Below are 14,047 nucleotides of genomic sequence, written 5' to 3'. Positions count from 1 at the left end.
ACACGGGATGCTTTTACAACGGCTCCTAAATGATTAAACGTGACAGATAGTAACCCAGGTTAAAACGCACGTTTTGCCGTGTTTGCATTTAGAAGCGTTTCAATAATAAAAAATATATATATTTTTAAATGGCCAAAAAACGAAGAACGCCTATAAATGAAATGCTGCTAAATGCGGGTTACCGCGTTTGGTGTCTGAAACGTGGAAATCTTCTGCGTCTGAACCCATTTTTTTGCTTTCAAAGAAACACTGTTAAAACGCAACTGCCTAAAAACGGCAATAAACAAGACACATGGTCACATAGGATAACATTGAAAGAGTTCAGGGGCAGTTGAAAAAAGCGTCCAACTACCTCTGAATGTACGTTTAGCAGCGTCCCGTGTACACGAGGGGCCTTAGGCTTACTTTTCTTTATTTTCATTGGAAGAGAACTTCATTTTCAAGTTCTCCTCCAAATGTATTTGTTTACAGGGATGGGACAAACCATTTAACACTGGCTGGGGGTGCTTGCAATGCTCAGCTTTTATTTAAAACCCTTAAGAGGGGTTGTAAAGGTAAAAAAATAAATAAAAATCCTAAATAGCTTCCTTTACCTTAGTGCAGTCATCCTTCACTTACCTCATCCTTCAATTTTGCTTTTAAATGTCCTTATTTAATCCTCACTTCCTGTTCTTCTGTCTGTAACTCCACACAGTAATGCAAGGCTTTCTCCCTGGTGTGGAGTGTAGTGCTTGCCCCTCCCCTGGAATACAGGAGAGTCAACGTAGAGAGCGTCTTGACTCTCCTGTGTTCCAGGGGAGGGGTCAGAAGAAATAAGGACATTTAAAAGCAAAAACGAAGGATGAGGTAAGTGAAGTAGGACTGCACTAAAGGTAAAGGAAGCTACCGTATTTATCGGCGTATAACTCTCACTTTTTTCCCCCCTTAAAAACAGGGGAAAATAATGGGTGCGCGTTATACGCCAATCCCCTGTCTCTGAGCGCCGCCGCCGACATATACCGAGCGCAGTACACTCGGCTAGGCTCTGCCACGCTCGGCTCCGCTCGCGGTCACGCCCTGCGAGAGGAGCCGAGCGTGGTCGAGCCTAGCTGAGTGTACCCGAGTGTACTATGCTCGGTATATGTCGGCGGCGGCGCTCGGAGACAGCTCGGAGACAGCGCGGGAGAAGCGGGGAGGACACCATGAAGGCCGAAGACAGACGCCGGACCGGACAAGGCCACCAGGCAAGACACCGAAGAGGGACATTTAAACTGTAAGTAATTTTTTTCAGGAAATTTCCCTCCTAGAACTGGGTGCGCGCTATACGCCGGTGCGCACTATACCCAGATAAATACGGTATTTAGAAAAAAAAAAAAAAGTTTACCTTTACAACCCCTTTAAAAAAATTAAAAAAATTAAAATAAAAAAACTGTTGCTGTAGCCGATTATAAAAGTAGGAGATGAAGTTTGGCTTCAATTTGTTGGTATATTTAAATCTTTGTTGATATATTTAAATCTGCTAGTATATTTAAACAATCCCCTCCCCCCAGACTGATAATGCTGCCGTCTGCTGTGCCCCCTGTGTTCATTCATCCAGAAGATAATACAGGAGGTGCATTACTGGCCAGATCGACAGGTGAAAAATGAGAAAACGAATGCAGCCACCATATATACCGATTGGTGAGCGGCAAGACATAACATTTTTGGCTTTGGTGTCAGGGACTCATGTGTGGACACACTTACTGCATGTATATGTTGTGTTTTGATGACGGAAATTCTTGTCACAGGATTTTTACCAGCAGAAAAACATGAATTCAGTTTGAATGATATCAGTACATCCTACCTTATGAACGTCTTGTCTTATATCGGGTTTGGTAATTCCTGAAGAGGTCTAGTGATGTATTCCTGCTGACACATGAGGAAAAAGGATTAAAACCAGCATTATGCTGTGCAACGGGCTAAGCTTCTAAAGGCTACTTATGCTATATGTGCGATGAGGTTTATAAAAAATAAAAGATAAAAGAGCTTACGGTTTATCTACAAAACTAATTTTCCAGCACTCAGAAATCGCGGCCTACATTTATTTTTCAGTACAAGTTTTCTTTAAAAATATTTGAATGTATACACAATTTAGGGGCAACGGCAAAAACGAAAGTGGTCTTAAACCCCAAACAAAAACGTAATATATTGCAGCTGACCAATCCTTAAATATGGTGGCTGCATTCTTTTTCTTATTTTGACCTTGTAATCTCGCCAGTAACACACTTTCATCTAAACCTAGGTTCACACATGCGGTGCCCTGCACGTTTCTGATTGTATCTTACTTGCAGAAAAAAAAAAAAAAAAAAAAGGGGGAGGAAAAAATAAATATGCTAAAGGCGTCTAATGCCCTGTACACACGATCGGAATTTCCAATGGGATAAAATCCGATGGAATTTTCCATTGGAATTCCATTCAAGCCATCTTGCATACACACTGTCAGACCAAATTCTAATCGTCCAAAACGGTGACGTGCCGAGGAAAATTAAGTTCACTGCTTCCGAGCATGCGTCGACTTGTTTCTGAGCATGCATGTTTTTTTTCTCCGTCGGAGTTCCATACAGACGATCGGAATTTCCGATTGAATAGGTTTTATTTTTTTTCCCGATGGAAAAAAAAAAATCCTATTTCTAAACTCCGACGGAAAAAAAAAATCTGGGGCCCATTCCGTCTTACTTTTTTTCCCCCCATCAGAAATTCCAATCATGTGTACAAGGCATAAGCTTTGTACAAAAAATGATCTATATGAGTAAAGTTCTTTTGAGAAGGGGGTGGTCAGCCGAAAGGTCCAGAAATAGGGGTACAGAATAGGGTCCATTGGTTTTTGCTGTTAGTAAATAGTTTTTGAGTTTTAGGAGAGCAGATTCTGTGGAGTGTTGAGGGCAAAATCCAGACTGAAGGGGGGGGGGGGGGATCAAGTAGGTTTTTCTTAATGAGGTGGTCATTCATTTGGTTGTACTGTAGACCAGGCATTCATACACTGCTTTGTACATCAATACACTGTACCCAGGACCCCATGGTACCCTAAAAACGTACATTATGTACCCAGTCTTTTGTGTTGTAGAAAAATAATAGTATCATGCTATGGCGGACAGAAGACATTGTGTACCAGAGAATTACTGTGGGAGGACAACTGGGAAAATATGAGAAGGGGTTCCCGAGCCTCTAGTGGGGTGCGCATGCCCCCGCAGTGTCACTCGGGAGCCGATGCGCATGCCCGGCGGGCACCTGCAATTGCCTGTCACACAGCAGGGACATGAATCTGTGTGTGTGTAAACACACAGATCCACATCCTGTCAGGTGAGAGGAGACCGATCTGTGTGTTCCCAGGACAGAGGAACACCGATCTTCTCCTCCCCTTGTGAGTCCCCTCCCCCCAGAGTTAGAATCACTCCCTAGGATACACATTTAACCCCCTTGATCGCCCCCTAGTGTTAACCCCTTTCCTTCCAGTCACATTTACACAGTAATCAGTGCATTTTTATAGCACTGATCACTGTATAAATGTGAATGGTCCCAAAATAGTGTCAAAAGTGTCCGATATGTCCGCCGCAATGTCACAGTCATGACCAAAAACATGTTAAAGAATACATATTGGCCTAAACTGAACAGTTTGAGTGAACAGTCTCAGATGATACACAGAAATTAACCAAATCTCACTATATATGTTTTACATGTATACATGAATATCTGCTGTGTTCACATTTATATACGGTTGAGATCATGTTGGGAGATTTTCTCTTCCTGGTTAACACAGAGTGTGGTGTCTGGGCATACAGCCAAGATAGCCAACATTGCTGATTGGAGGAAAGGCACACATCCCCTCTCCTCAAAGGCAGAGACTCTCAGAGCCATTTTGTAATAGGAGCTGCTCTCTGCTACTCTATTTTAGCAACCTCCTTTGAAAAAAAGATTCAGGCTGCTTTTGTCTAAAAAGTAAAAAAAAAATATGTCAGGAGTTCTCAGGCTGATAACAGAGGAACCGTTCAGAAGACGAGAGCTATAAGACTTAGTTGATTGAAAAGAGATTACAAAATACTGCAGATATATGTGCCCAGCTCAAATTTCATTAATTGGGTTTACATCCACTTTAATGGGATATTTATAGGGATGTGCAAATTAACTTTTAATCAATCGATTAATCTTTAATTTTTTTGATCGATCAAAATCTTTTTGATCGATTAAAATTCTTTTGATTGGTACTCACCTCTCCGCTGGCTTCTGGGCCTTCAGGGAGTTCTGTCGGAGATCCGGTGACATCACGGACACCGGCGGGGCTTGCCGTGTCCATCTGAAGGGCTCCTTTGCTGCGCCTTCATATCTGCATGCCGGCGGGACCTTACTATCTGCCACATGCAAGGGCTGTTACACTTCCCTCTATCAACCTGGGATTCTACAGCCATCCACTGGGAGTTGTGATAGTTCCCTTCACGGGACATCTACATGCCGACGGACTGATGTTAACCTCTCCTCATCTGGATTCAGCAGTGATATCGTTGTACAAATTTTTTTACCAGTATCATACTTAGCTACATGTTTTTATGACTGCTTTTGGTACCGTTTGGTATTACTCGCACCATTTTTACAGTTTATGTAGCTACATCGATTTTATCTCCAGTGCAATATTTATTTGGTTACCTACTTGGAGACTATAAAAGTTTTAATGCCATTCCCATCGAGCGCTGCCTTTGTATGTTTTTTGTATCCCGCTATCCATTTTTCCAGTGGTTGGTAGCTGCACTGGGAATCACCCTGCAAGGACATCAGCTAAAAGTAGTTGGATCTGTATGTGCGTTACAATTAATCGAAATTAGTCGATAAAAAAAAAAAAAAAAAAAAAAAAGATTAATCGAACAGAACATTTTTGATCAGTAACAGCCCTAGATATTTATTATAGCAAAAAAATAGTGTTTTTTTCAAAATTGTCGCACTATTTTTGATCATAGCGCAAAAAATAAAAACCGCAGAGGTGATCAAATACCACCAAAAGAAAGGTCTATTTATGGGGGTAAAAAAAAAAAAAATAATTTCATATGGGTACAGTGTTGCATGACCGTGCAATTGTAATTCAAAATGTTACAACACTGAAAGCTAAAAATTGGCCTGGGAAGGAAGGGGGTGAAAATGCCCTGTATTGAGTTGGTTAAAAACTGCTTTTATTTTCTAGGATTATTGGCTGAGAGGTGTTGCACTTCAGTGCAGGTTTACTGATTTAATTTGACAAAAAAAAAATTATAAAAAATAATTGGTCTGGAGTTAATCTTTAAGAACAATGGTGCAACTGCAAGATTCTAAAGTATTTCTCACAACCCGACATCAAATAACTGCAAATGTCTGAAGCATAAAAGTATCGGATGGCTTTATTGGGCTTTTCTAAAAAGGAGAAAAAAAAGTAGATGTTCCCTCCTATAAAATATAACTGACATAATAGCCACTTTCCCAGTTACCTCATTTGTTTCTCTTCCAACAAAGTGTTCATGAGTTTTCCAGGCCTACATGAAAGAGATTATACACAAACATCTTACTCTCGGGATGATAAATTATAGTGCAGGAATGGTGCTCTGCTCTCATACACGGAAAGACAACACCATCCAGGCCTACAATTACTCTCCTCTAATTATATACTCTGGCATCACAGAAAAATTCTCAACTTGCTTTATCAAGACTTGGCAAGGCATACTACTAATTGCAGAATTTTGTTTGGCTTAAGGCGCATGCATGCCACGTGATGGATACAACCCGCAAACACAATGCCAAGTGTCAAGTTCTCAATAAACACACGCACGGAAACTGAAATTAAGTCACGGCTTCACTTCTGACACGAGGAACAGAATGTTACATCACTCCAGACAGCCAGCGTACTGTAAAACATTGTACTACGTCTGCCGCGAGTCACTCTCACAAATCAAAGTTCAATTTGCTGCTTAGGTCTTTAAAACTAATAACAATCGTATTCAAAAAGGCATTATTTGCATCCAAACTGTAAACTTTTTTTTCTTTTACATTTGTAAAAAAAAAAAAACAAAGTGTACCGTATTTATCGGCGTATACCGTGCACTTTTTGCCCTGAAAAATTAGGGCAAAATCGTGGGTGCGTGATATACGCCGATACCCGCGCCGACATATACTGAGCGCAGTACGCTCGGGTACATTCGGCCAGGCTTGGCTTCGCTCGTAGTCACACTCTGTGACATTTATGCGTGAGAAGCCGAGCCTGGCCGAATATACCCGAGTGTACTGCGCTCGGTATACGTCGGCGGAGGCTTCAAACTGAGCGCGGGAAGCGGGGATTCGACATGAAGACAGCGTGGGAGAAGCCGGGAGGACACCACCAAAGCCGCAGACGGACGCCGGGCGAGGCCGCCGATGGACGCTGGGCAAGACACCAAAACTGTAAATAGTAAAATGTAATAAAAATTTTTTTTACAGGATTTTAGGGTCAAAATTAGGGGTGCGCGCTATACGCCGGAGCGCGCAATACCCCGATAAATACGGTGTGGTGATGGTATTAATGAAGACCACTCTGGAACTACAACGCAACAGGGTTCTTAGATTAGCTGTTCTTTCAGCAAAAATTAAGAGGACGAATGGGACACCTACGAAATTCTGCAGACTGTCCAGTGCCAAAATAAAAATTGGCTCCTCTTCCACTGCAAGGGCAGTAAAAGAAACTGGTAATCTGTTACACACTACAGACAATTTGTTAGGTTTTGGATTGAGTGGGTAAGGCACCATGCACACTAGCATTTTTTTTTTTATTATTATTTATATAAAGGAGTTGTAAAGGAAAATGTTTTTTCACCTTAATGCAATCTATGCATTAAGGTGAAAAAACGTCAGTGTATACCGCCCTACTTACCTGACCCGTCGAAAGTCCTGCGCTCGGTCCCGAGATCCTCTTCGCCGCTCAGCCTGGCCGCTGATTGGCTAGAGCGGATGGATTGAGAGCTGCGCAGCCATTGGCTGGCGCTGCTGTCAATCACATCCAGTGACGTGGCGCGCCCGAGTGATACAGTGAGCGGCTATGGCCGCTCACTGTATCATGGGAGCGCGCCCGCAATTACTCACCACGCATGACTGTGGTCATTACTTGCGGGGAGGACCAGAGACAGCCGCCGAGGGACCCCAGAAGACGTGAATCGGGGGGCCACTCTGTGCAAAACGAGCTGCACAGTGGAGGTAAGTATAACATGTTTGATATTTTAAGTGAATTTTTTTTTTCCCCTTTACTAACACTTTAAGCTCCTAGAAGCTAAACAGTGTTATTCTATGGAGGTCATTTAAGAAAAAGGCAAATCCACTTTGCTCTACAAGTGCAGTCGCTGTAAAATCTGAGGGGTAGATCTGAAATGAGGGGAAGCTCTGCCGATTTTATCATCCAATCATGTGCAAGCTAAAATGCTATTTTTTATTTTCCTTGCATGTCCTTGCAGTGCAAAGTGGATTGTCCTTTAGTAAATAACCCCTTATGTGTCCATGCACACTACTTTAGGCTACAGTAAAATCTTGGATCGTGAGCAGAATTTGTTCCAGAAACATCTTTGTAATCCAAAGCACTTATATATCAAAGCAAATTTCCCCATAAGAAATAATGGAAACTCAAATGATTTGTTCCAAAATCATTTATTCAGGAATCCTTCAGTTTAGGCTCCATGCACACTGAAGCTGATAAACTGTAGTTTATTGACGTTTTGGCTTTTTTTTTTTTTAAAGCCCATAAACTGAACTCAATGTTAGCCTATGTGCCCATGCACACCTGGGCGTTTTTTAGTGTTAATGAGCTTTGGAGTTTATTGGCTTTTTTCTGAATGGCCGAAATTTGCTTTCAAAGTGCTGTTTTTTGGCGGGAAAAAATGCTCAAAAATGCAAAACGCTGAAAAACGCAGAAAAACTCTCAAAAACGCCGGTGCCAGCGTTTTTTAATCCATTGAAAAAAAAATCTACACTAAAAAGCGCTGATTAAAGCTATTGCAAAAACGCTAAAAAACTTTGAAAGGCTCCCTGCCAAGCTACTGGCATTTTTTTATAACTTTTTTCAGCTTCAGTGTGCATGGAGCCTTATAGTCCAAATAAAAATAAAAAAGGATTATAGCAATGGAATAGGTTGTGTAACCATAAACTGTCCATCCACAAATGGAAGCCTCCACAGGGGGATTAGAAGCAAAATCCAGCAGGAGCTACAGAGTATAAAAAGGAGAAGAGAGGCGTCTCTAAAATGTTGCATCTTCATTAAATGTAACCAAATTTCTACAATTAGGCCTCGTACATACGACCGAACATGTCCGCTGAAACTGGTCCGCGGACCAGTTTCCGGACATGTCCGACCATGTGTAGGGCCTAGCGGACACTTTTCCGACCGAGCGGACAGGTTTCCAGCGGACAAAAGTTTCTTAGCATGCTAAGAAACTTGTCCGCTGGAAAGCTGTCCGTCGGACATGTCCGATGGTTAGTACGACTCATGTCCGCTGGTTATGACCAGCGGCCCGAAATCCCGCGCATGCGTCAAATTGATTCGACGCATGCGTAGAAGCATTGAACTTCCGTGTCAGAGAACGTCGGTGTCTTCTATGTCACCGCGTTCTCTGTCCGCAGGGATTTTGATCTGATGGTGTGTACACACATCAGACCAAAACCTCCCAGCAGACATGTCCGATGAAAACGGTCCGCGGACCGTTTTCATCGGACATGTTCGGCCGTGTGTACAAGGCCTGAGAGGCGCCTCTCTCTTTTTTTTACTCAGTTGTGACATGACGCTACTCTTAGGTCCCATTCACACCTGAACATAGCATTTTAAGGCAGAAAGTCGCACAATTTTACAGAGATTTCGCCTAGATTTTTGCTGCGTTTTTGCCGCGATTTTGTACAGGTCAAAAGGTCACCAATGAAAAAAAAAAAAAAAATTCCAAATCTGCCTAAAAAAAATACAAAATAAAAGTTTGAGCTTCAGGCGTTTTGGAGTGGAGATGTGAACCACCTCCATAGAGAATAATAGATTTTTTCCCCCTCCAGGCTTCAAGCTAAAAAACGTTTAGGTGTGAATGGGGCCTAATATCAAGACATCGCTGGTATATCAAGTCAAAATGTATTTAAAAAATTTTGCTCGTCTAGCAAAACGCTCTCAAACCAAGGTTTTACTGTATTAGCGTTTTTTTTGCTTCAGCGTCTAGAAGCAGAAAAAGTCTCCACCACTCTACTAAAAACATGTAGTCATTGATGTTCCCATTGCACAGATTTCCTGACAGAAGTTAGGGGAGAATGTATGCTTATGGCCCGTACTAGGGGTGCAACGGATCAAAAAACTCACGGTTCGGATCGTTCCTCGGATCAGGAGTCACGGATCGGATCATTTTTCGGATCGGCAAAAAATAAATAAAAAATCTCCCCCACTGTAATATCCACATCTCCCCCCCCCCCCACTGTAATATCCACATCCCCCCCCCCCCCCCACTGTAATATCCACATCCCCTTAGGCAAGACAGCCCCCCCCTCAGGCAAGACAGCCCCCCCCCTCAGGCAAGACAAACCTCCCCCCCTCAGGTAAGACAAACTCCCCCCCCCCCTCAGGTAGTACAGAGTCACTTCCGTTCCAGCTGTGTGTCCGAGTGTGGGCTCCTCCTCCTCTGTGGGTGTAAACAGAGGAGGAGGGCTGCTGCTGGGTGTACCAAGATGGCCTTTCCTAACGTTATAACCATGGCTCCGGAGGTAGGCCGAAGCCGCGGCCATAACGTTAGGAAAGCTTTGGCCTAGCTCCGGAGCCGCGGCAATCCGCGGATCACAGTGTGTGCCGATCCGAAGGGGGTGATCCGTTCGGATCATGGATCACCTGTGATCCGTTGCAGCCCTAGCCCGTACACACGATCCGAAAATCGGACAGATCGTCTGACTTTTTTCGCTTAATAGTCGCAAGTAGAAATTGAATATGTTACTAAAGTCACGAAAATTCTCGTATACCACTAAACGAAAATCGTACGATCTGGTATGGTGTCCAGCCGACGTTAATGTAGATGAAAGGGCTTGGCATAAAAGATCTTTTTAGAGGCAAGGTTGTTCCTCCACATCTGACTACCATGTAACTAATGAAGGTTCCTTTATTCTTTCTTTTAGTCAGCAGGAAACCTCAGCATGTACATAATAGGAACACTTGAGCACTTATGCTGCTCCTGTACTTGCCAAAACCCAGCTGTAAACAGGTGGGGTCCACACCAATGTCTTGGAAAAGTATCCTGCCAGCTGCAGTTTTCCATTTAGGTAAAGTGCTCCTTCATAACATAAAAAAATAAATAAAAGGGGGGAGAGAAGAAAGATGGAAAACATGAATATGCATTAATACCATCTCTGGCAAGTCAGGATACGCGTGTTTCCATCATCAATAGATGCAGTTCAAAAAAGTAAGGTGTTGGCTGTACTTTCATAGATCCATACAGAGGAGCTGGTTTATTACAGCATCTACGTGGTTATTTACAGAAGCCCTGTTTCTAACACTTAGTTTACACATCTGTCAGTCCAGTTAAGCTGGCCATAGATGGGTAGAATTTCAAATAAAGATTCTTAGGAAAATAATGTTAAAAAAAAAAAAAAAAAAAAAAAAAAAAAAAAAAAAAAAAAAAATTTACATAGTGGTACAATGGATCGTTAATGATCCGTGATCCGAACGGGTCTCCATATGCGGATCGGCACACCACGTGATCTGGAGCTCCGCTGCTGCCTCGGGCATAGGAAAGGCTGCGGCTTCGGCCTAGCTCCCGGAGCAGCAGCAGCCATCTTGGTCCACCCGGCGGCAGCCTAGGTGAGCCTAGAGCGGCGTGCTGATGTCATCACCCAGCCTCAACTGCTCGTGTTCGTCCGGCTTCTCTGGTAAGACTAAGCAAGCACTAATCTTCCTATACAGTGGGGGATATGTGGACCATATTACAGTGGGGGAGAGGTGGACCATATTACAGTGGGGACTATATATGGTGGTGAACTGAAAAATGTATGTGCGTTATAATTAATCGAACACGAAAATTGTAATCAGTAACAGCCCTAATTTTATAATATATATATATATATATATATATATATATATATATATATATATATATATATATATATATATATATATATATATATATATATATATATATATATATATATATATATATATATATATATATATATATATATATATATATATATATATAAAAATTCTAAATCATTAGTGAGGTCAAATTGATGATGTTCATTTTCACCAACTGTTAATTAGAAAATTCAAAGAAGCAGGATGAATTTTTATTTTATTTTTCTCAAAACAGTTCCTTCCAAAATTAAATGCTAAAAGCAAAATCTTTTAAAAGGCATTTGAATGTTCTGAGAATGTCCATGCAAATTTTCTTAAGAACTTCGGCCAGGTTTAAGCAGGGTTAGCTGCAGTCTGATATATTACAATGATACAGGCCAGCCTAGCATGTGAGACTCTACAGTGTCTTCATCAATATCTTACTCTGTCATCCAAACATTTAAAAATATACAATATTTAAAAAAGGTGAAGAAAAGGTGAAGTACAGCCTGAGCTCGTTTGGTTGTACTTTTTCTACGGGTCACAGAAGTGGTTTGTTTTGCACTCCTGTGACCCATTTTCAGCAGAGAGTGGGCTGATGTCCTCTCTCTGATGATATCACACAGTCGGCCCAGGCTCTGCATCATGACCATAGAGTGTGGATCTGCCCGAATCCCTGGACCGACTCCCAGCTTAGCCTCTCAGCGAGCCACTGAGAGCCTGAGCCAGCCACCACAGCCCAGAGCTGTCTGAGTCTGCAGCTCTTTGCTAGGAGAGCTGCGAGAACTTAAGCGATTGGTGATGTTCAGAGAGAGAGAGACACACGCTGCAATGTGTAAACTGTTCAATCTGGTCCTGAGTGCTGGTTACTACCCTACAGTATGGAACCAAGGCCTCATAACAGCCATCCATAAGAGTGGAGACCAGTATGATCCATCCAACTACAGGGGGATATGTGTCAGCAGCACACTAGGGAAACTATTCAACAGTATCCTCAACAAACGGATCCTCAACTTCCTGACACAACACAATGTCCTCAGCAAAAAAGTCAGGTGGGGTTCATGCCAAACCATCGCACTACAGACCACATCTACACCCTGCACAGCCTCATCAAGAACCATGTCCACCATACAAAACATGGGAAGATATTCGCCTGCTTTGTGGACTTTAAGAAGGCATTTGATTCAGTGTGGCACCCAGGCCTGTTCCTCAAACTATTGGAGAGCGGAATAGGAGGGAAAACATACAACGTCATCAAGAGTTCATACACTGAGAACAGCTGCAGCGTAAAGGTGAATGGGAAAAGAACTGAACACTTCCGACAGGCCAGAGGAGTCAGACAGGGCTGCAGCCTAAGTCCAACCCTCTTCAACATCTACATCAATGTTTCTCAACTCCAGTCCTCAAGGCGCCCCAACAGGTCATGTTTTCAGGATTTCCCTCCGATGAAACGGCTGTAGCAATTACTAAGGCATTGAAACTGAGCAAATCACCTGTGCAAAATGATGGCAAGCCTGAAAACATGACCTGTTGGGGCGCCTTGAGGACTGGAGTTGAGAAACTCTGATCTACATCAATGAACTGGCAGCCGCTCTAGAATCCTCCCCAGCACCAGGACTGGCTCTACATGACACCGAGGTGAAGTTCCTGCTGTATGCAGATGACCTCCTACTTCTGTCACCAACAGAGAAAGGCCTACAAGACAGCCTGGAAGTTCTGGAGAAATACAGCGCCACATGGGCACTACCAATCAACTCCAGCAAAACAAAAACCATGGGTGTTCCAAAAGAAAAATACAAAACAAACAAAGAGCCCTTCCTTCACAATAAACAACCGCACTGTGGATGAAACTAACAGCTACACATACCTCGGCCTAGACATTACCCAATCAGGAAGCTTCAAGCCAGCCATAGAGACACTAAAAGACAAGGCATGCAGAGCCTACTATGCCATCAGGAGACGGCTGTACCACCTAAAACCACCCGTGAGAGTCTGGCTCAGAATATTTGATAGCGTCATCGCCCAATTCTTCTTTATGGCAGTGAAGTTTGGGGTCCTGTCACCTACCCAGACCAATCCAAATGGGACCCCAGCCCAACAGAAATATTCCATCTGGAATTTTGCAAGCAAGTCCATCGGAGCACCTCCAACAGTGCTTGCCGGTCCGAGTTGGGCAGATTTCCCTTACTTCTCGCAGTACAGAAGAGGGCGCTATCATACTGGGACCACCTACAAAACAGCAGTCCCAACTCCTACCACCATCAAGCCTTACTGGACAGCAAGAACCAGTCCAAGCCATGTGGCCTGCAACAACTTATCAACATCCTGTCTCCCCAAATCTCTCAACAATTCGGCCTGACAAAATCTCAAATAAAAATCATAACTTATAACTCCAAAGAAAAACATGTTGGAGAATGGAGACACGAAATAAAAAACTCCAAAAAACTAACAATTTACCAGTCACTGCAGAGAGACTACAAACTGGCCCCGTACCTGGAGGTGCTACAAGACCCCAAAGAGGGACAGACAATGAGCCTGTACAGACTGAGCGCCCACAGCCTGGAAATGGAATTAGGACGGCACAGATAGACCTACAAGCCCAGGGAGAGGAGACTGTGCCAGCAATGTAACCAGGGGGTCCCGGAGGATGAGGAACACTTCCTGCTACATTGCACCAAGTACTCATCAGTGAGGGACACTCACTTCCAGAGACTCTCCGCTCTCATCCCGGACTTCAACTCTACAGAAGAGAAGAGGAAACTCCAAATTCTACTGGGAGAAGAGGAGCCAATGGTGAAGATAGCCGCCCAATATGTGACAGTGTGTCACCGACTGAGAGGGACATGAGAAACTGAGGACTTTCACAGACTTATGTCCATTCCCCTTTATATTACCCCCTTCCCCTTGCTTTGGCAATGCTAACATGTATTTGGTCCTGCCAATAAAGCTTATTTGAAAGAGAAATATATATATATATATTACACCCACATTTCT

At 43.0% G+C, this 14,047-nt stretch overlaps 1 protein-coding gene across 2 annotated transcripts in view; it reads right to left on the bottom strand.

Moving 5' to 3' along the window:
* The window catches only part of FAM110B (family with sequence similarity 110 member B), a 212,444-nt gene that overhangs the window by 182,659 nt on the left and 15,738 nt on the right, over nucleotides 1-14,047 (bottom strand). For both annotated transcript variants that reach the window (XR_005749504.1, XM_040354238.1), the window contains exon 2: nucleotides 1,823-1,884. The gene's annotated coding sequence lies outside the window, so the exon portion shown is untranslated. The remainder of the gene's footprint in view (nucleotides 1-1,822; nucleotides 1,885-14,047) is intronic.

This window comes from Rana temporaria, chromosome 5 (assembly GCF_905171775.1).
Source record: "Rana temporaria chromosome 5, aRanTem1.1, whole genome shotgun sequence".
Lineage (NCBI taxonomy): Eukaryota > Metazoa > Chordata > Amphibia > Anura > Ranidae > Rana > Rana temporaria.
The sequence above is the reverse complement of the archived record's forward strand: the minus strand, read 5'-3'. Positions and strand labels throughout refer to the sequence as shown.